Source organism: Marmota marmota, unplaced genomic scaffold (assembly GCF_001458135.2).
Source record: "Marmota marmota marmota unplaced genomic scaffold, marMar, whole genome shotgun sequence".
Taxonomy (NCBI): Eukaryota; Metazoa; Chordata; class Mammalia; order Rodentia; family Sciuridae; genus Marmota; species Marmota marmota.
In genome coordinates, this window is record NW_026000037.1 from 7,995,789 (window position 1) to 8,018,642 (window position 22,854).

A 22,854-nucleotide genomic window follows, 5' to 3' on the forward strand; every position below is an offset into this window, starting at 1 on the left:
GATTTCATGTTCTTTTTTCATTGTTTTGAAAATAAGTATAAATTAAGGACTGTGTCAAGCTCAACTCTATTTAGTCATATTTAGTTAGACCTGCTGAAGAAAACAAAATCTTAAATTGTAATTCCAAGTTTCATGAAAAATTTATGATTCAATTATCAAAAATCATTAAAATATTTTGGAGTAGTCAGCAAAGAGCTTATTAAATGTATCAGTAATGATCCACAAATAACTCATAAGAGATCATATCACAAAAAATAAAATAAAGGATTTCTGGGGAATATGGATTTCAGTGACATGAAGGACATTAAATGTTTATTTATTTATTTATATACTTTTAAATATATATTTTTAAATTTTTTTTTTGTAGTTGTGGATGGACAGAATGCCTTTGTTTTATTTGTTTATTTTTAAGTGGTGCTGAGGATCCAACCCAGTGCCTCACGTTCTACCATGAAGCTATAGCCCGAGCCCTGGACATTAAACTTTCATGAGCATATTTAGTGGCTCGATTTTTCAACCAATAGAAAGGTGACAGGTTTGGTAGCATTATTCAGATTTAATAAATGAGGTGTTGGCTAAGAAAATTAAATAAATTATGTAGAATTACACTATAGTTCAGTGTAGAACCATGAATCGAAGCCAGATGTTACACTGTAGGCTCAGCATTCTCTGAGAATCTCACTATGCAGAAGGTGCTGGACGTTGGCTGCATTTCTACAGTACACTGCTCTTGGTTTAATATAAATATATATTTATTAATATTGAATATATTAACATTTAAATCAGAGAACACTGTTGGGAAATATGTTATCTTTGTTTAGCCAATTGGAAAATGAAATTTTAGAACTTGAGAAAATTTCTTAATAGTCAATCATAACAATTATAATTAAAAGATACCTTCCTCTTTTTCAGAGGTGCAGAGTTTAAAAGTAATGCTAGGGCCAAACAATATGGATGCAGGAAGGATAGGTGTATGTACTATTCAGGGTTCTCTAGAGGAACAGAATCAGCAGGAAGTATGATTATAAAATGATAATTTTTTTAGATTGCCTTATACCACCAGAAGCTGGAGAGTCCACAATGGCTGTCTGAAGGCTGGAGAAACCAATAGCTGTGCAGTCCAAGATGCTGATGCCTCAGAACAAGAGGGAATCAATAGTGCTACCCAGTCTGAAGCTGAAGACTTCTGGAAACCCCTGGGGAATCACTACCAAAGGCCACTTTGGAAGAGTGAAGGAGTAAGATTCTGATGTCCTCAAGCAATCACAGCAGCAATCGAGATCCCATTCACCAAGAATTGAACTTGCATCTGCTGCTGCTTCCTTGTTCTTCCAGTTTTTATTCCATCCACACCACCATCCTATGGGACAGTGCTGCCCACAGAGGGTCTCCCCTTCAGTTCTCTACCCCACATGCCAATCCCTTCTAGACACACCCTCATTGACACACCCAGAAACCTTTTAATCTGCAACATCTCTTTATCCAATCAAGTTGACAATCCAAATCAACTAAGACAGTGTGACCTAAATTTTTATTTATTTATTTTTTTTCCTATTTTGTTTAATCATTTTTCTATAAGTTACTTTTCATTTCTTTTCCCCATTTCTTTTTTTTATTTTTAGTTTTCTTCCTTTCTTACTTCATAGTAAAACTATTTAATTTCCTGTGTCAAACAGATATAGTCAAACAGTATAGTTGCCTTTTCTCTCCAGAGCAATCTCTGAGATTATAAGTCACTGAAGGTACAAATAATTATAAAGAGGAAATATTATATTGTTATTGTATAGCAATATAGCCTGACTTGGAAACAGAAAATAAGCAAAGTTGTAGATATGTTAATTTGACAGATCATGGGTAGCAGATTTTGAGGCATAGTAGAATCAAGTCACTAAAAAAATGTATTTAGAAATATAGCTGTTAATAATTTGAGGAAGGAAATTAAGATTTAATTACAGCATATCACAGAAAAAAATGCTCAGGGAGAGTACAAGCCTTAGCTAAAATTATTTGGTATATTAGAGCTCACAGTAACCACCCTGGCTTCCAGTTTAAGCACATATTTTAAACAAATGACATCTTAATAAAACATTCTTATTATTTGAAATGACAATACCAAAAGAATTATTATCAAACATTTGACACATCATACATTTAAATAGCACTAAGATGAACTTTAAAAAATAATTTAAACTAAATTACAATTTTTTAAAATCCAAATTTATGTCATATAGAAAAAGATGCCATAAGAAAAATTCTAGGTCATTCACTGGGAGAAAATATGTACAAACCACATATTGGATAAAGAACTTGGTGTGTGTGTGTGTGTATATATATATATATATATATATATATATATATATATATATATATATATAAATATTTCATAAAGTCAATCATGAAGATGCAGAATATGACAAAACAATGTAATGGTATTACAAAGGTATGTGTTAATTACCAAGGGAATTGGTGATAAGGTACCATCCTAGGTAAGTTTGGGATAAAACAAGACTGTAAGGCTAAATGCAAAAAAACTACATATACACACTGGGATCCAGTTGTAAGGTTGTTCACCACAGGAGGCAGCTTGGCAGTTCTAATACTGCTAAAGACATATTCCTACATGAATGCTGGATGGCAGGACCCCTACCTCAGTAATGTATTAGGAGGTTATAGACCAAGCAGTGAGGGAGGCTACAATGATGTTATGGAATTAGACCAGAGTCAGGTCATGAGCCATCAAACACTTAAATAGTTGCAGGAGAATATATATGCAGAGAAAAAATACACACACACACATATCAGTTATTATGCACACAACCATTTCATTGCTCAGTTAGTTACAAAGCCTAAAGTAACAGCATCCCAGTAGCAATAATTAATGCCTAGATATGAGTTTTTATTACCATGCTCTGACAAAGTAACCAGGTCTCATGAAGATATGCCTAATTTCAGGTAGAATGCACAAAATGAGTGTATGGTATCCTGTAGTGTTACAAAGTATGGGCATGACACACATTCACATCCACAAACACACTCACTCAAAATGAATCAAAGAATATAGGGACAGCCGAAAGAGCTCCCAAAGGTCAAAGTAAATTTGAATAAGAAAATAATAAAATATATTAAATTATAATCCAATATATAAAATATATGCCCTGAGTTCATAGAAATAAATTATGGAATAAATATATAAATGGGGACAAATAGGCAAATCCTTAAGTAGAAAAATTCCAGATACTTCACACACATTCCCCTCATTCCTCCAATGTGCACTTCACATAGCCACTTCCTCAAGCTGGCACAGTGTGAAGAGGGACAGAGTGGTCTCAGCTGCTGCTCGGACCACACTGCATGGACAGATGCTCAGGCTCACACCAATGAAATAATCAACAATGATTACATCACTTGTTGGAACCTCGCACACATGTGAGAATGTGATAAAAACGGCACTCAGTGGACTTCCTACCCAGAAAAATGTGGTTCTAATCTAATCATGAGAAAAGCATCAGGCAAAATCCAGTTGAGGATCACTTCAAGGAATACCTGTCCTACCACTCCCGAAACTTTCAATATCATCTAATGTAAGGAAAGTCTGAGAAAAAGTCACAGAGGAGCTGGAGGACACATATGACATTTAATGTAATATGGCAATTTGGTTTGGGTTTGAGGCAATTTCATAAAACATACATTTTAGTTAATAATAATGTATCAATAATGACCCAATGATCCAATAATGTCCCAAGGTCATGTAAATTGTGAATGGAAATAGACAGTGGATGTGGGGTATATGGGAGCTCTCAGTACTATCTTTGCAATATTTCGAAAAAAACTATTGTAAATATGTATATCCCCTCTGTTTTTCTGTTAGTTGCTGTTATCAGGATGAATAGGCTAGAGATTAGTAGAGTATGATGACTATAGTTAATAACATTGTATTATATACTGGAAATTTACTGAGAGTTGATTAATTTAGAATCACCACCAAAAGAAGACAGAGAGGGAGGGAAGGAAGAAAGAGAGAATGAGAAAACCTAGAAGGTTTTCTTGGTTTCTTAATTTTCAAGTTAAGAAAAACTCAATGATACCCCATATAGAATCATATGTCGTCATGTATGAGTACTATGTAGCTTTTTACATAGGCACACAGTTATGCACTAAGTAAAATATTGGAAATGATTTTCTTGCATACAGAAAATAATTCTATGTAACTTAGACTGGCTGGGAGAGGGATGTATGAAAACAGCTTCTATAGAAATCAATAACTCCAATACCACAGAAATTACATGGCTAGAAGGGCATGACTCATGTAGTGATTTTGGATGTATATGAGTTTGAGAAAATACAAGTATTGACTGGATGCTCATTAGATATTCTATTTTTAATTTGCACATAACCTTGTTGAAACATCAATTATTCCTCTTGAGACTGCCTCTTCACCCGGTGTGTGTGTGTGAGTGTGTGTGTGTGTGTGTGTGTGTGTGTGTGAGAGAGAGAGAGAGAGAAAGAGAGAGAGAGAGAAAGAGAGAGAGAATATATTTGCATTTAGTATAAAATAATTATACAGATTTATGAATTCAAAATAATTGAAGATTCAGAGTCTGGCAGGAAAAAAATAAGAATTCTTTTGGGAAAATAGCTTTTGGTGTTGGGAAGAAATGAGAACTATTTCTAGGTTATTACTGACATGCAATTGACAAATAAAGAAAATAGTAATTGTTGCCAGCATCTAAAAATTGAATATAATGTTCTACTGTGTACATTATGATAAACATCACCTGAGTCAGGCTGTCTTGGTTGACATCAACAAAGATAACATTACTGGCTAGCACCAAATCTTGTAGAAATGTGATAAAAATGTCTTCAAAAATGGAAGCACCAAAAAAAAAAAAAATCCAATCAACAAATGGGCCAAGGACCTGAACAGACACTTCTCAGAAGAAGATATACAATTAATCAACAAATATATGAAAAAATGCTCATCATCTCTAGCAATTAGAGAAATGCAAATCAAAACCACTCTAAGATATCATCTCACTCCAGTCAGAATGGCAGCTGTTATGGAGAAAAACAACAATAAGTGTTGGTGAGGATGTGGGAAAAAATGTATGCTCATACATTGCTGCAGGGACTGCAAATTGGTACATTCAATGTGGAAAGCAGTATGGAGATTCCTTGGAAATCTGGGAATGGAACTACCATTTGAATCAGCTATCCCTTTCCTTGGACTATACCCAAAGGACTTAAAAATAGCATACGACAGGGACACAGCCAGATCAATGTTTAAAGCAGCACAATTCAGGATAGATAAACTGTGGAGCCAATCTAGATGCCCATAAATGGATTTTAAAAACGTGGCATATATGCACAATGGGATTTTACTCAGCATTAGAAGAGAATAAAATCATGGCATTTGCAGGTAAATGGATGGTGTCAGAGAAGATAATGCTAAGTGAAGTTAGCCAATCCCCCAAAAAACAAATGCCCAATGTTTTCTCTAATATAAGAGGCTGACTCATAGTGGAGTAGGGAGGATTAGAAGAAATCTAGATAGGGAAGAGGGGTGGGAGGGTGTTAGAGTCTGTAAACAAGTCAAAATAACACCTGGCATTTTGCCAGGGGAATGTTAAAGTTCGTAAACAAGTCTGGATGGTGCCTGGCAAAATGTCAGAGGGAGTGGTTTGAGAAGTAACAAAACCGAGCCATTAGGTGTAGAGATTCCTGATTGGTTGACTGATGTATCTAGTTTATGCTAATTAGATAAGCTGTGTGGAATGTATAAATACTGCTCCTGTCCTGCAATAAACGGCTCCTACTCCTGCTGTATCAACGTACACAAGTTATTCGTCACCCCCCGGTTATTCTGCTGCAGCCGGACTGCGGCAGAAGGGAAAAGGAGGGGCAAGGGATTAGCAAGGGCAGTGGAATGTGATGGATATCATTATCCAAAGTATAGTTATGAAGACTGGAATTAGGTGTCAACATAATTTATGTATAAACATATATGAAAAATTGTGGTATATATGTATAATAAAATTGTAATACAAAAAAAAACAAAGTACATGTATAAAGGCATGAATTGGTGTGAACATACTCTATATACAAAGATATGAAAAATTGTACTCTATATGTGTAATAAGAACTGTAATGCATTCTGCTGTTGTGTATTTAAAAAAATCAATAAAACTAAAAGTAATAATAATAATAATAATAATAATAATAATAATAATTTCTGGATTTGACAATACAGACTTCAAAATTCCTAATTCATGGCCTCCTCTTGCTGTCTACATCATTAGAGCATATCAATGATATTCACCCCCACACACACACACATATCATCATCTTAGGGCTTGATTATCTAAAATATCTCAGAACTACATTGCTCCGAATCTCATGTTACCCTGCGGAGGACTAACTTTGAACAGAATATACTCTGTTCAAAACTATATCCAGGAGCTCAGTCTCTTTCCACTTTGAACTCTGCCATCTAATATAAAATGGTCCTCTCCTGGAGTTAAACAAAGATAGATTTAAAAGGGAGGTCATGAAATCATGTCTGCTAGGTTTCCACAGGCCAACCCTTGAAGTGGACACATCACTTCTTCAATGTTTCATGTGTAATATGTGGCTGTATGACCTCAGCTGTCTGAAGAATGACTGAGAAATTCACTTTAGTTCTGTTCCCAGGTAGAGAAGAAAATCACATATAATAAATGTACTGCAATCACTGGACAGTGTTTACTTGAAGCTCATTAACTTTGCCATGTATGAGTCACTAGGAGCCTGAACACATTCTACATATCATTAGATTAGGTCATAGAATGGGGGAAAATTAAATAAAAGACACACATCCTATATGTACTACATTTGGAAAAGATTAATTGTCATGCTTTTAAGGAAGTATCATACTGAAAAATAATGTCCCATAGTTTTATTACATTTCATTTTGACGTCTTGAATTTTCATTTTTCTTCTCTTCTGGCTTTCACATCCTATTTCTGGGTTTCATACAGTAGCACCCCTTTAATTCTTCACTTATACCTATGTGCACCTTTTTCTGGTAGGCAGTGGAGATTATATTATGGTTTTCCAATCACCTTGACATTTTTGTGGTGAATAATTTTGTCTCAAAGAGCAGTTCTGGTACTAAACATTTTCTTCTGTTTTCCTGTTAATAATTGCAACTTCCTTTGACTTGATGGTTTTGAGAGCTTCAAGTTTATAAAATTATGGTAGCAACAGACTGTACTCATTGTGAGGAGTACACATACGCACACATACATACACAAATTAGTGACCCAAAATTTCCAAGGGTCCACTGTTAGATTTGTGGTTTCTATAGTTAGAAAACTATATAGAAAATGGGAATTTGAGTGAAGATTTTTTTCACTGCTTTGAAACTTTGGATGTATGTTGCTTTATTTGGTCATATATTGGCTTGTCACTAAAAGCATTCTTTATTTCTCTAAGAAAATATACTCAAGCTTCATATTTCTTGTGAGGTGAACCTAATGATTTCTAAGACATATTTTTAATGACTGCCTTTTCTAAGATACTGCCAAATATTTCATAAAGTTATTTGGGGCAATTGACAAACACATTTACTTAAAAATGTTTCAAAGGAAGAAATTTCTTACCTCAAAAGATCTTTGATGTCCACAGTATTTAATTTCATATTGAGGAACTTGAGGATTGAAAGAGTAAGCTGAGATTTAGGTATGGCATGTGTTAAAACAGCAATTTTCCCCTGGATACATGAGCCATGTCATTTAATTCTGAGATTCTCAAAGAATCCCTTCTTCCAAAACTAGAAAAACACGCATGAACCTTCTGACATTATCCACCAACTACTTGAGGTATTTTAACAAAAAATGTGACTGTTGTCCCAGTTAGAGTATGAAATTGTTACTGTTCAGTTGATCTTGAAAATGTCCTGAGTTTCAGAGTTTCCAGAAGTTGGAACACTGAATAAAAACTGGTATTTCTGCTCCTAAAAAAAGTGTACATAAAATCCTTGCAGTTAATAGTTTATGTCTCTTTCCACGTAACAACCAATTGATAACAGGAGAAGGAAATCACATGCAGTCAGCCTGGTACATTATGCATCCATACCTTTTAAACTGAAATATATCTTTACAAAAATATAATATTAAAATGCCTTCTATCAATTACTCTTAGGACCCCAGATGTCCTTTCAACGAGAACCTCACATGTTCACAACTAGAGGCACTTTGAGGGGAAGAAGAAAGAAGATTCTTAATGAAAAGAAATGGTCAGTAAGGAAGAAGGACAATTCTGAAACCAGGGTCCTGACAGTCTAAATATGTGTCACTAAGTTAGATCAAAATAGAGGAATCACATCCATGGAGCTTGCTGATAGCCAAGCACTGGAAAACGAGTTAACGCCATAGTAATTATGCTGACCAAAGTTCAAAGAAGATAACAGCTCACACAAAGTCTTAGTTTGAATTGGTTGTAGAGAAGGGATTAGAATTCAGGTCCCTAATGTCTGGTTCTTTGTTCTTTCTGTCCTATCACAAACTGGTGTTACCAATTTAATTGTACATGGGATAAAGTATTTCAGTTAATGACATTTAAAGTCCATCCCAATTCTAAGTCTTTTCTAATCGCTTTTGACTTAATCATATTTTAATCTGTTCATTGTCAAAGGATTGTCTATAGTGTAAAATAGAGAATGAACTAAATAAATTTCATTCCTTATAATTCTGCACAGTCTAAAAGCTATAAATGCTTCTAATTTTCTGACATATAAAAGCTTAGTAGAAAAAAAACATAAGTACATGTTCCAGAAGTCATGTACATATTGACTTGAGTGATAAGCATCACATGGCAACAAGAGAGAGCCATATGAGATAGACACGGTGACATCGTGTAAATAACCATAGCCACTCTGCTGTGTGAATTCTGAAGCAACTTGAACTGATAATATTTATTTTCCATGGTAGAAATTTATCAGAAGTCAATCTGGCACAATTACTAGCAGGAGATAATAAAAAAATGAAACTTTAGCATTTTATTTAAAATGAAAATACAGTGTTGAGTTTTATTGATTATTTTAATCCCATGTCACTCTAAAACTATTGTTAAAGCTCTGTGATTCCCCTTTGACTGTCAGAGGTTTCCAGCAGAGGAAAACCTGAGTTGATCTATTAATAACTGGATAGACTTGGAAAAACATTGTAGTCACCCACTTAATGAGAAATGGTGTAATGATTTTAAAAACACAGGTGATCATATTTCATGACATTATTATCATAGCAATGATTTAGCTATGTGCCAAGCTAGCTGCAATCATGTTTTCTTTTTGAAAATATCTTCAACAGAAAATAGAATATTGACTCATACTTTGCCTTTTGGAAAAAAATATACAAACTGGTTAACATTATGCAAGTTATGTATTCTGAAAAAGTGCACTGTATGTGCAATTTTAGAGATCCATGGTGATAGGTAGGTGATTGAATCTTATTTACTCACATGGCAATAGGAAAACATAACAGACTGCAAACACCAACACAAAACTCATTCAAGTCCTACAAAAAACTAATAGGAAGATAAAGGGGACAGTTTATAGTTAAGGACTTAAAGTTCTCACATTCTTTTGTTGAAGTCTTGTTATGGTTTGGATACAGGTATCTCCCCAAAGCTCTTGTGTTAGTAAAATGATATTCAGAGCTAAAATGATTGGACTATGGGAGATGTAACCCAATCAGTCTGACCTAGTTTGAATGAAATGCCTGGGTGGTAATTGCAGAAGGAGGGGTTACCCTGGGGCATGCCCTGGAAGGGTACATCTTCCCTGTGGCCCCTTCCCTTTTCTGTCTCTCTCCTCTTCCTGATCCTGCCACAAGTGGTACAGCTTTTTTCTGCTGGGCCCTGTCCTATAATGTTCTGCCTCAATGTGGGCCCAGAGCAATGGAGTCAACCACCTATGGACTGAGATGTCAGTTAAACTTTGCCTCCTCTAAGTTGTTCTTGTCACATATTTTGATGACAGTAGTTGGGAAGCTGACTAAAATAAACCCCAATCCCAATATGACTATACAGAAATACAGATGGGACCTCTAGGGAAAGAACTGGGTTAAATTAAGTCGCAAGTGTGGGTTCCTCATCCAATAACATGGGTCTTTTATAAAAGCAGAGGAAGAGAACCAGAGAGACTTTTCTCTCTCTCTCTGAATAAGTAGATGTGAGGACACAGAGAGATTGGGCCTTCTACCAGTTGAGGAAGACAGGCCTCACCAGCAGCTTGATCATGAAACTTTAGTATCTCAAACTGAAAAAAATAAACTTCTGTTGTTTAAACCATTCTGTCAGTGGTATGTTGTTATGGAAGCCTGAGTAGATTAATGCATATATGTATGAGAAAAATTCTCTTCTAAATGTTCATATTACTTATGCAACAAACTGCATTTTTTTCAACAAGAATTACAATAATCAACCAAATGCTTTGGTATACATGCATATTATCTTGATTCACCACCTGATTATATCATACTGATTTTGTATAATTTCTGATAAAGATATTAGAATACACTGTACAGATTGATGAAGAAATTACTGTCTGTACAAGGTAAAAAGTAGAAAATTTATATCTATCATCTCTATAATTTATATCTAAATCAACTCATAAAACATTTGGCAATGTAAATTGCATCCATACGAGTTTTCAAAACTATATATTGATGAATTACATAAATATGTAAAATGTTAGATCTTATGAAAAGATAATATAACTCTTTAATCAGTTAAGACAGTTACAATTCAAAGGCTATCCAGGACAAATGTGATCACATGATAATTTTACTAATTTGCATATATTTGCATGGCTTCTAGACTACAAACCTTGCCATGTGTCATGTTTTAAGCTTTATCAAGTGTGTAGGGAAATAAAAGACTTTCCATGGTTTCACTTTTTTTCTCATTCTGTATGATTAAATGTGTTTTGAAATTTTATAAGACAAATATGTTTATAAAAAAAAATCTCATCAACATAATAAAAATATTAATTATATATTGTTAGAAGTTTGTATTCTAGAATACTCATAAAGTCAAACAATCCTGGTTTCAAATCTCTTTCTGAAATTAGAAAAGTTGAGCCATAAGTATCAAAATATCAATATCTATTATTTAGTTTGTTACAGATTATACTCAAAGTATTGAACATATTGAGCACTGTATTGCCATTAAACTCATGTCATCTCATATGGTTTACAATTGTTTCTATTGGACTAGTTTCGTGAAAGGTGAGTAGTTTTTCAGATTATATTTTTCGTGTATTTTAAAATTATTCATCAAATATATTAAATTAATTCCATGTACCAGAGTATAATTTGGAGGATAAACAGAGAACAAATCTAGAAATGTTTCCTCCACATTCAATGTTTTTTATCAGGATATTATAGCTATATATAATAGTGTGATTTATTTTGACAAATTCATGGAGTCATATAACATAAATTTATTTATTTAAATTCCTAATACTTCCTCTTTCCTTTCCCTCCACCTGAACTCCACTGTTACATTTCCATGAGATTCCTCTTTATTAACTTATTATTTCTCTCTAGCTTCCTCATATGAGAGAAAACATTTCACCCTTTACTTTCTTAGTCTGACTTATTTCACTTAGCATGGTGTTCTTCAGTTCCACCTGTCTACTAGAAAGTGATATAATTTCATTATTCTTTATAGCCAAGTAAAACTTTTTTGTGTGTGATATTTTCTTCATCCATTCACCTGCTGATGGGGACTTAGGAAGTTCCATAACTTGGTTATTGCCAATTGTGTCACTATAAACATTGGTATGCATTTATCACTAAAGTGTGTGATGATTTTAATTCTTCAATGTAAACACCAGGGAGTAAAATAATAACATCATAGTAGGAAAACCACATGGAGATCCTCCAAAAGACAAGGTTTGAAATCATCATGACTCAAATTTCATGTCTTAAAGAGTTTCCTCCCTAAAGAGACAAATTGATGCCAAACAATCATACAAATAAATGTACAACAGTAAATAAATGCCATGAAGGAAAATCATGGCTATGGAAATAAACATATAGAGTAAAATACATAACCAGTTTATTTTTCTGAAAAATTATAAAATGTTACAGTTTAACTTTACAATTTAAAGCAATACTTGGGTATTCTTTCTTTGTAGTAAATTATTTGTTAAGAGCATTGCAGTCTGGCATTAATAATGTAATTACCAACTGTCCCTAAGTTATCATTAAGGAATAGCTACAGAAAATTTCTAATATAAATTTTGAATTAAAATAAATTTTAAGCATATATAGGAAGTCATAAAATATTGCTCTTTAATTCCTGTTAGCTATAGAAATATATTCAAACTCTACTAGAAATTTTTATTCCATTTTAAATTGTTTCAAATTTTCATATGGATTCATTTTCTCTTATCTATCCATCTATCTGTCTATTTATTTTTTGGTCAAGTAAAAAATACATAAGACAAATGCATAGAAAATATAATATGATGTCAACACCACAGTTAATGAAAAACCAGTTACACACTGAAGAAGGCATGAATGTATTATGTAATTATTTTGACAGCAGGAATAGAAGTGATATCTGTATTTTGAAACTCTCATATAACTAAAAAATATAACTATCTTATGGATAATGCATCTAAGTAACATTTTTATTGAGTAATTCAGGTAATTTAAATCAAACTAAATTTACTGTTCTTCCCAATTTTTAATATCCAGAACAATCTACAGATCTAGTTGAAATAGAACAATAATAGTCCTTACAATCTTAATGAAAATTCCACTTCATTTACAATTCTTTTTTATAAATATACTCACTTGGGACTAAATTTTTTCTGTTAATGAGAATATGAGTTAACTACAACTACTCATTTTGAACCAGATTCCAGACTAGAAATTATTTTTAAAAAGCCATTTGCCTCCTAGGTACTTACCAATTTCATTATAAGTGATGGATTTTTTTTTGTAGTGTGGAGATTCTTAGGCAATGAAAAATACTGATTGCTTCTCCTTTCTAATATAGCAATAGCTCATGTCTTGGAACTAGTTCTATTGTCAAAGTGAATAATATTTTAATATGTTTAGGTATGGCCTTATTCTTCCTCTTAGAAAAATGGAATGGCTTTTGACATTAAGGGAGTTTGTTATCAGTCACTTGAGTGGTATTGATGCCAAATATTTTTGATGATGTGTTTGAGCTTCAGGTAAGATTCTGGAAAATAAAATTAAGGCTAAAATGTATGCAGTATCTCTCTCTCTCTCTCTTTGGGTAGATTGTGTAAGCCAGAAATCATATTGCAGAGAAGCAGGAGGACTTGGAAATGGGGCCTTATCAGAAACTAGATATGGAGTTAGATTGCTTTTGCAGAGCTGTTTCTTAAGCATTTGTGTTTGAGCTCCAGAAATTCTCTGATGTAGTAGCTGAGCTTTTGCTTGCTAAGCCTTGATAAATTCTAGGCAGCATCAGAATGATCAAATAGATTCTTGCCAATCCAAAAGCACAGTTCTATGTGCAACTGTGCCCATTCGAAGATGAAGGTATGCTCAAACAGTGCTCCAATCTTTATGGAACTTATATCATCCATGCAAGAAACATTTGTTGAACATCTGGAGTAAACACTACATGTCCTGTGTTGGTAGATTTAGGGGATTTTGGGGAGGCCATAGCCTTGTCAGCTCAGTCACTATAACAAGAAAGATGAAAACAAACACAAAGTTAAAACATATCAGAAACACTGAATAGTTCTATCAAATGTCCTATTCTGGGAGCAATAAATAGCAAGGCAAGAAGAATAAAGAGAAGAGGAACCATTAATGTTCATAAGGTTGTGATGATAGAAATGGGCCTCCAGAGTACTGAGGGAGCTTGCTGTCTGGCCTTCTAATACACACATCCTACACAGCTAACCCTGGGGAAACAAGCTGGTAACACCACTGGTTCAGATGATGAGATTACACTTTAATAGATTTGCACATGTTTTGCCTGTTACTAAGCAAGAGTAAAGAAATAAACATAGAGAAACAAACATCCTCCAATAATTTCATAATTAGAATGTGTTTAAATATACTAAAAACATTCAAGCAACTTAGTAAAAAAAGCATAAAACATTTGGAATCAGTACAATAAGTAGTTAGAGAAGATGCAATGGGAAATTAATCATCCCTGGATATTAATAGAATGAATATTTTATAACTCATTCTCACAGTTTACAATTTTCATAATGTTAGAACCTATACATGGCAAGGAAACAAGCTAGGAAATATACCTCTAAATATTCAGTGTGACAATGTTTTTTCATTTTCCTATCATTAAAAACAACAACAACAACAACATCAAGAAAATGACTGGTCAAAGCTGGAAATATAAAGATCAAGAACAGCAATGTAATCTGGCAAATAAAATTTCTGTTTGTGTAGCTATTTTTAGATTTTTTTTATATGGAAGTACTTTTATCCACTAAGAAAATGAGTTGTATAATCCAGATCACAGGCTGGGGGAAGTTTAACTTTGTTATAATAGTGGTAAATGCATATTGTCTAAAAATGTCTGTACGTGTACAATGACTTAAATGGTGATCCCTGTAAACGGAAGTAGGAAAGTGCATGCTAACAGTTTTTACCGGGAAGAACTTTGGTAATCAATACTTGTAAAATAGTGAATAAAGCAGAATACTGCACACAGAGGAAGAAGTTTGAACTTTGATACAATTGAAATAGAGGCTTAAGTTTAATCCACAGAGCACTTTGGAGCTAGATTGTACCATCAGGGACTGGAATTGCAATGAGGGCCTGGTATACACTACCCCTCCTCAGTTGATTATTAGCTACAAGAAGCAACTAGCATTCAGTCCAAAGTGTTCTCCAGCAAGAAAGAACAGTGAGCAGTCAGCCATCCAGGTTCTGGGAAGCTGGGAGGAGTGCTGATGGAAGGGAGGATCTACCTGGCGCACCGGAAGTCCTCTGATGTGGCCACAACTCATGCCCCTCAGATGCACTTGCTGGTCCCTGTCATATTATTGCACATAGAATGTCTCCCCAGGACTTGTCAAACAAATATGGTATCAGTCACTGTTTACAATGCAAGGCAGACATGACTCAAAACTATGGCAACAGGGGTCAGGACCATGTCAACTGAAAGGAAAAGCAAGAGGATTTAAAATTGTTTAAACAGAGAGATAAAATTATGGGCATTTACCTGTGCCAAACATTGTTTTGAAATATATATATATTTCAAACATATATATGTATGTATGAATATATATATATGGATTGGCTAAATATAGCTAGTTAATATGTGCAATTTCACGTAGTTATCATTTTTGGGGTGGAAACACTTCATATCCATTCTCAGAGCTTTTCATGAATACAATATATTGTTGACCATAGTCACCATGTTGTGCAATAAGATCACTTACATTAATTTCTCCTATTTCATTGAAATTTAAATGCTGGAGTGAGCAAAAAGAAAAGTACTGGAGGATGTTAGGGGGAGGTTGGTCAGTGTGATCAGTGTGATCAGGCTGCCTGTGTTTGTTTCTCAGTGTTAGGCTCCCACCTACTCACAGAAACCAAGAGGAGCAGTGTTTCTACCATGGTCCATGGTTCATTCCAAAAGGATGCCTCCCAGATCTTTTGAGAAGGACATTCCTATGTTGTCAAACTGATGGTAGATGGGGAGAATTATTCTCAAAGACTTCCAGGGAAAGAATTGCAATTTCAAATTTTCTAAAGTAAATGCTCTAAGAAAAGGGAGGGCAGGGACTTTTCCAACAGTAAGGAAAAACCTGCCTAAAGTTTAGACAAGTTGAAGGGGACAGTAAATTTGATGAGACAGTAAATTTAATGACTAGTAATTTGTAGAGAAAATTGGAAAGTTTCTGTTCCCAGACTTCAGCCCTCTTCGCAGTGGTCTCTGCTCTCTACTTAACACTGTAGACAGAAGAGCGCTAAAGATACTCCTCGTTGGACCATCTGAAGGCCAAACGTTTTCTCCCCCACCCTCTATACCTCAGGCCCCCTCCTTCTGATGATGAATGCTAGTAACCTTTGTTGGGAACACGACTCCTCTCCTCCACTGATTGATGGAGTATAGACCTTATTTTCCGAGATGACGCCACATCGTAGCCGAGGGGGATCATGCCTTCTGTAAGTTTTCAGACAGTTGTTCTAACCGAGGTCTTAGGATAGGAAAGGAAAACCCACATAGGGGATGCACACAGATATGAAACAATCTTATTCTTGGTCCCTCCCAGCAAGGGAAGACTTCAGTGTACTGAAATGGTTCAATTTAGTAGTTTGTGAAGAATCAACCTGTGTTACCCTCACTGTTGAACTCTGTTGATGACATGATGGACTTTTGTCATTAGCGGAAAGCTAGATCTGCCCCTGTGAGAGGGTCCAGGCTGTGCTCATCTCTTTCCTCTGTCCCTGTCGTCATTGCTCTTCTGTTCTTATACCCATTGTGCATGCAGCAGAATGGCTGTTGACAAGAGTCTGCATGACATTACCTGGCCAAATGTTTTTTATCCACCTGGCTCTTTTCTTGGTCTCCCATATTAGATATTCCCATTTGGCTATTAGCCTGCTATCCAGGTATCACCACACCTCTGTGGCCCCCCATAGGTCACTATATGTCATTTTCTCAGATCCCAGCCTTTTAATTAGTCTTTATTTCCAAGAACAGTCAAATATTTTTCCACTGAAGAAGAGTCTCTGTGTATTTTTTTTTTTTAATCTTCTGGCATATCTTCTTTCACAGAGAATAAACATACAGGTATGCTGCTCCGATCTCTACTGTTGCAGAAAATGTCTTCTCCTACTGTCTTTTAGAGATACCCAATTGGGCTGTACACAACATGCTGAGTCAATCCACCCATGAGTTGAACTTGACCTTCTTTGTTCTCTACTACTTGTCCATGAGGGAACCCTCCTGGGGTCATGGTTGTGACCTCACAGACAGGCATGAGTGTGCCGTGTTGAATACATGGTCCCCTGTCGTGAGACCTACTTGTGCCGTTTGACCCTCCTTAAGCTGGATTCCAAGTATGCATCTTCCTCATAAAATATAATGCTGATGAATTCACCTCACCTTGTACTTGATGGATCCAAAAAGACTCAATGTATGATGCTCAGTTCTGGCTTTATAGTGACTTATGTCCCATGCTTGCTTTCAACACAGATTCAGAAATATTCCAGGCAGTACCTTGTAATCTGCTAGATTTCTTTGTCTCACTTTATACCCTGCAGGATGGATACCATGCTTTAATCAAGTAGGGAACCCTAACACACATTCTCACCCTGATGCCTTTAGTGCTGTGGAGTCTGCCACGTCACATAGCTGGGACTGCAAAGCTACATACACCACAGCCTACGCCTACGATTGAGCCTTTTCATTCTTGGAGCTCATTTCAAGGCTGACACATCTATTCATGCAAGTAAATACACTGGAGCAGTATTCCCAGAGGTGAAATGTTCTCTCTCTAGAACTTGAAGATGTCTAGCCGATGAAATTTTCAGTAAAGAGATTAGATGCACTATGTAATAGTTTAATTCACTAGATGCCTCTATTTTTCCCAAGGCCCTGACTAGGGAAACAAAATAGGGAAGAGAGAGAGCTTTGCCAGGGAAATTTTTGCATATTTAAGGAATTTTCAAGAGATGTTTATGTTTCAGATACAGAGATAAAGGTGAGCTTTGAAGGGGACCGAGGATAAGAAAGTGCCAAGAAAATTTAGTTTGTCATATTAAAAATTTAGCCATCCTCTGAACAGCAATTCAAACTCATTTACATATTTTAGCAAGAAAATTAAAAATGTGTTTATGATTGATAATTTCAGTTGCTTTTCTTAATAAAAATAATAATTCTTAGTACCTCATACAATTAAAAATGAAGAAAATGTGGAACCAATTTTCTAAAAAAACTGAAGAATCTTATAATAATTGCTTTTGAAGAAAAATCTCCTTTAAAAGACATCATATTTGCTCTATACCTATGTTTCCTTTCAGATTTTTTCCCTCTTATCATCTTATTCTTCACTGTTTTGTATCTTGTCCCACCAACTATAAATGGCAAATCACTTGCTTATCTCCCAAAACGTGATGTTATACCAGAAATTTCTTCATGAAGAAAAAAAAATAACATAAGAATTTAATATGGATAAATTGTGCAGATGTCATACAATCTTAAAGATTCAATACAAACACAATTTGCAAGTTGATAAATTTTTATTAAATCTATGGAATAATATGTGCCTGCCTCCCAGGTTGAGGAAGGTTGTTTTTTTAATTTTTATTTTAATATTTAAAATATATGGCTCCATAAAACATTATGGCTTGCATTAGTGAGAAAGAATGTTTCTTTTTGAAATTTGTTTTGATGAACTATAATCGGTCACCCATTCTTTTTCTTCCTCCAGATGTCCTTTCACTACTTAGTATCAAACAAACTACTTTAATAGCATTGTTTTGACTCTAATATTTTCTTTTTTACACACTATATTTATTTTATTTGCTTGCAAAACATTTACATGTTCTAAAATGACATTTAATACATTATTTTACATGGGTGGAAAATAATTCTCTGATGGTTTATTTTATTATGCTTCCATTAGGAGAATAGACTGATATAGCAAACAGTATAATTTCAGTACTTTGTCTCAAAACTGCTTGTAAAAACACTGATCTCTGGGATTTTTCTTCTCAGTAATAAAAAGGTTTGAGAATTATGATTTTGCTTACATATCATTTCCAGCATGCAAAATAAAAGCCATTGTACCTGAATCCACTTTGGAGGAGAAAATATTAGTAAAAGGAAAATTCAGATGAATCTCATTCTAAATATTAAATCAAATTGCAAAAAAATTAAAATGATGAACAGTTTTATTATTTACAGACATCGGAAAATCTAGAGAGAGAATTTAAAAAAAGAGAACAAAGTGTAAATATGCCAATAATTTGGAATGCATAATTACAAATGTGGAACATAGAATTTTCTGATTAAAACAATGCTCTCAGTTGCTCATAGAAGAGTTTATTTAAAAATTCTATTTCTAGATCTAAATACATTTCTAAATATCTTTAGTTTAATTTTCAAGTTTTGATATCAAAAACAGCAAAAGGTTTTAACTAGTGGCAAAGGTCTAGTAAATATATAGAGCAAATAATTTTAGAGTTGAAAGTATTTCCCTGAAAAATATAAGTTCTCCGCAGTTCATACTCTGAGGATATGAAGATTCACCTAACTTTATTTTTTGTGGTGGTTCTTATTTTGTTTAGGATGAGAAGCCTTGTTTTCCCCATAAAATATGAAAGTATTGAAAAGTACAAAAGTGCAATGGCCCCACTATTCTAAAATATTAGGCTTAAATAATATAAATAAAAATGAAATAAAATGCACTAATGAAAAATGGTATACAGGTGTTCTATCACCGAGTTTTATTGTACAGGATTACTCTCACTTGTGATTAACATGGTTACAAAAGCCCAATTAATCAAGGTCATTCTTCACATTCCAATTATTAAGTTCAAGGTAAAGAGATGGGTTTCTAGATTCATGATATTATTAACTGTTGATTTTACAGTTTTTAAGATTTATGACCTTAAAATGCTATTCCTTAATTGCATTACTTATAAAAAAATATTCACTGTCAAGTCTTTATTCCACATTGCTTGGTAAGTGCTTTGCATATGCTGTATCAATAGCTGAACTTTAGCTAAACCGCTACTAATTTTGATGAGTGCATAAAATAACATGTTTTATAATGGCACTTGAAAACCCCAAGTGCTTTGGAGACCTGTGACTTTCAAGCACACAGCAGTTAAGAAATACAAGTTGATGACTGAAAACACAGACCTGAATGCAATTTTGATTTTAAAGGATGGGTAATTTGTTGAAGTAGTTAAGGAATGTTAAATTCCAACATTTATAGTTGTAGAAAATTTTCTGTATGTTTATGAGTATTCAGTATTTCAAGTAAGAGACCATAAAATATTTTTAAAATTATAAATTTAATTACTGTGTAACTCTGATGTTGTGTTTTTGTTTTTCTTTCTGTAACCAATCACTGATACGTCAATTAGTTTCAACTTTGAACACAAGAGTCCTAAGCAGAGACAACAATTAAAAATTATTGCAAATACTGTTGATCAATAAATGAAACCAATACATAAATCAAAAGTTCAGCATGATCCTGAAAGAAAAACTTTAAAAAGTCTACAGCTAAATTCATTCCAAGTTGGATTTAGGTACTGATCAGGAAAAAAAAAATGCTAGTATATATACTTACTTGAAAGTTTGAATAAAATATTTATTTTAAATTATATTTTACTTAACTGATATAAGGTTAGCATATATTTGAATTTCATAGTTTATTTACAGTTACCTAAAATATTTTCAAATCAAGTATCAGAATGTTTATTGTAAACAGTTTGGTGTCAGATATACTCTGGTTTAAAATGACTGCTCACTAGTTTTTGCTATAAGTTCGATCTTTTAACCTCCTTGAGTTACAATTTTTATTTATTTATTTATCTATTTATTTATTTGATACTGGGATTGAACCCACGGGTGCTTTAGCACTGAAGAACATCCTCAGACCTTTCTATTTTTTTTTAATTTTGAGACAGGTTCTTGCTAATTTGTCAGAGATGGCCTTGAATTTGCAATCCCAATGCTTCAGCTTCAGGAGACACTGTGATTACAGACCTTTACTGAAGGTAAAGAATCTCATCCACAATGTACTAAAAATATTTCCTATTTTTAAATTAAAATTTAGCACAAGTTTAGTGAAATGATATTTCTATAAACATAGTGCAAAATCTAATTAAAAATTCACAAATATAAAAAGCAAATGCTCAAACCATGTAGAACTCTATATATTTCATGTTTTAAAAAAAAGTCATCTTCTCTGAAAGCTCTGATTGGTCTAACTACAACCTTAATCCAAAAAAAGTAAAAATTATTTAAATATCTTTAATAAAAATAAACAGAATTTGCATATTCTTACGAATTGTGTCAAGCAATTTTTAAAAAATTTTTTGCTCCCTTTTTTCCTCCTTGGCACTCTAAGTAGGACACTATTTTGTATTTTGGAGCTGGGTAGAACAGTGGTAGAACACTTGCCTAACCTTGGTGACATTTTGCAGGGTAGGACAAGGCCCTTGGAAAGGCACCCATTCAGCGTGCACCTGGCCTGGTCCAAGACAAATCCCAAGGCCAGAAAGAGGCAGCAGGAGAGTGAGACACCAGGAATGCATTTTGCTGATGTGGTGACCCCTCTTTGGACTGTGCCATAAGCTGAGAAGTTGAAGTGGGTGGAGTGTGAGCAGGTGCTGTAGAGGGTTGCCAAGGAAACTGGGAAGACCAATTATACCCTGGGCCCTGGATGCCCACACAAAGACCAGCAAGAACAAGGCCTGCTGCAGTCAAGTCAGACAGTCAAGCAGTCAGCAAATGGTGGGTAAAAGCCTTCCAGACAGTCATCTGGTTCCCATCATACTCCACATATGGACCTGAGACATATGCAGGCTCCTGAAAGCACTATGGCCAAGCCATGGCCATCACCTACTTCTAACCCCAGAAACTGAGCCTGGAGGAGCTGACCAGGCTGAAGGCCTGCCTGGTTCAATACTTCATGGAAGGACCAGACAGAGCCAGTGGACTGGCATACCTCTACTTTGTGGAGGAGGGACAGTGAGACTCCCAGCCATGGGGGACTGTCCCTGGAGCATGTTTGGGGAACAGTGCATCCAGGAGGACCTATGTGGGTTGCCTTCCAGATCTCTCCTCACGACTTCTTCCAGGTAGGACAATATTTTGTATTTTGGAGCTGGGCATCTACCCCACAAGGCACAAACACACCTGCAGATGAGGTGCTCTACACAATCATCCAGGACTGGGCCCCACTGGATGAGGAAAGTAATGTTGGATGTGTGCTATAGCACAGGCACCATGGGTCTGTCCCTTGCCTGGAAGGTGAAGAGAGTAATTGGGACTGAGCCATTTCAGGAGGCTGTGGTCCACCCCAGGGTGGATGTCCAGATGAGCTGAGCAACTCTGAGTTCAACTGTGGCAGGGTCAAGGACCTGGTACCCAACCTGGTGAGTAGTCAGCCTTTCCAACAACTTGTGGCCATCCTGGACCCACTCCTTACTGCCCTGCATCCCAACGTGGTCCTGTCCATCCATAGAGGTGAGTACTTCAAGTGCTTCCTGTATGTCATGCAGCCCCCGGCAGCTATTGGTAATTCTGTGGACCTCTGCAGGGGCCCCTCTTACCAGGTCAATGGCTCTCCTGTCGCGACCCCTCGCCGGCAAGGGAAAACACGACACAGGATTCTTCTTTCAGCAGTTTATTCAGGCCTTGATTCATGTATCATCTTCTAGTGACCCGTCGCCGAGCGCCCAAGCACAGCCTAATAAAGCCTCCAGCATACCAATCTTAAGCTGCCACGTGGAACTCTCTCATAGGGTGGTAAGGGATTGCGCGCCAACTCTCCATAAAAGGAGTTGTTTATCACAGGCCACAGTGGAAGCCGGCACCATCTTCTAATGGCGGCCACGGTCTATTAGTACGGCTCACCACAGTTCCCCCTTCTGTTTTATAAAACAATGCAGGCAAAAGTAGAGGTCCTATCCCACTGTGCAGAAATGGCTGCAGTGTATGGTTCAGTCCTAAGGAGGCGCCTTCCCCAGACCTGACTCCATATCAGCGGACGCCTTTTTTCGTAGGGCGGGGCGTGGACGTCAAACCCGCATGCAATAGGACATGCTTTCCTTGAGGTCCGTTGAGGGATCACTCAAGTGCAGTGCCTTGCCTCGCATCCTGCATCGT

General features: G+C 35.4%; 1 pseudogene; it reads left to right on the forward strand.

Moving 5' to 3' along the window:
• Positions 1-13,556: 13,556 nt before the first annotated feature.
• LOC107136585 overlaps positions 13,557-22,854 on the forward strand; it is an 11,375-nt pseudogene continuing 2,077 nt past the window's right edge.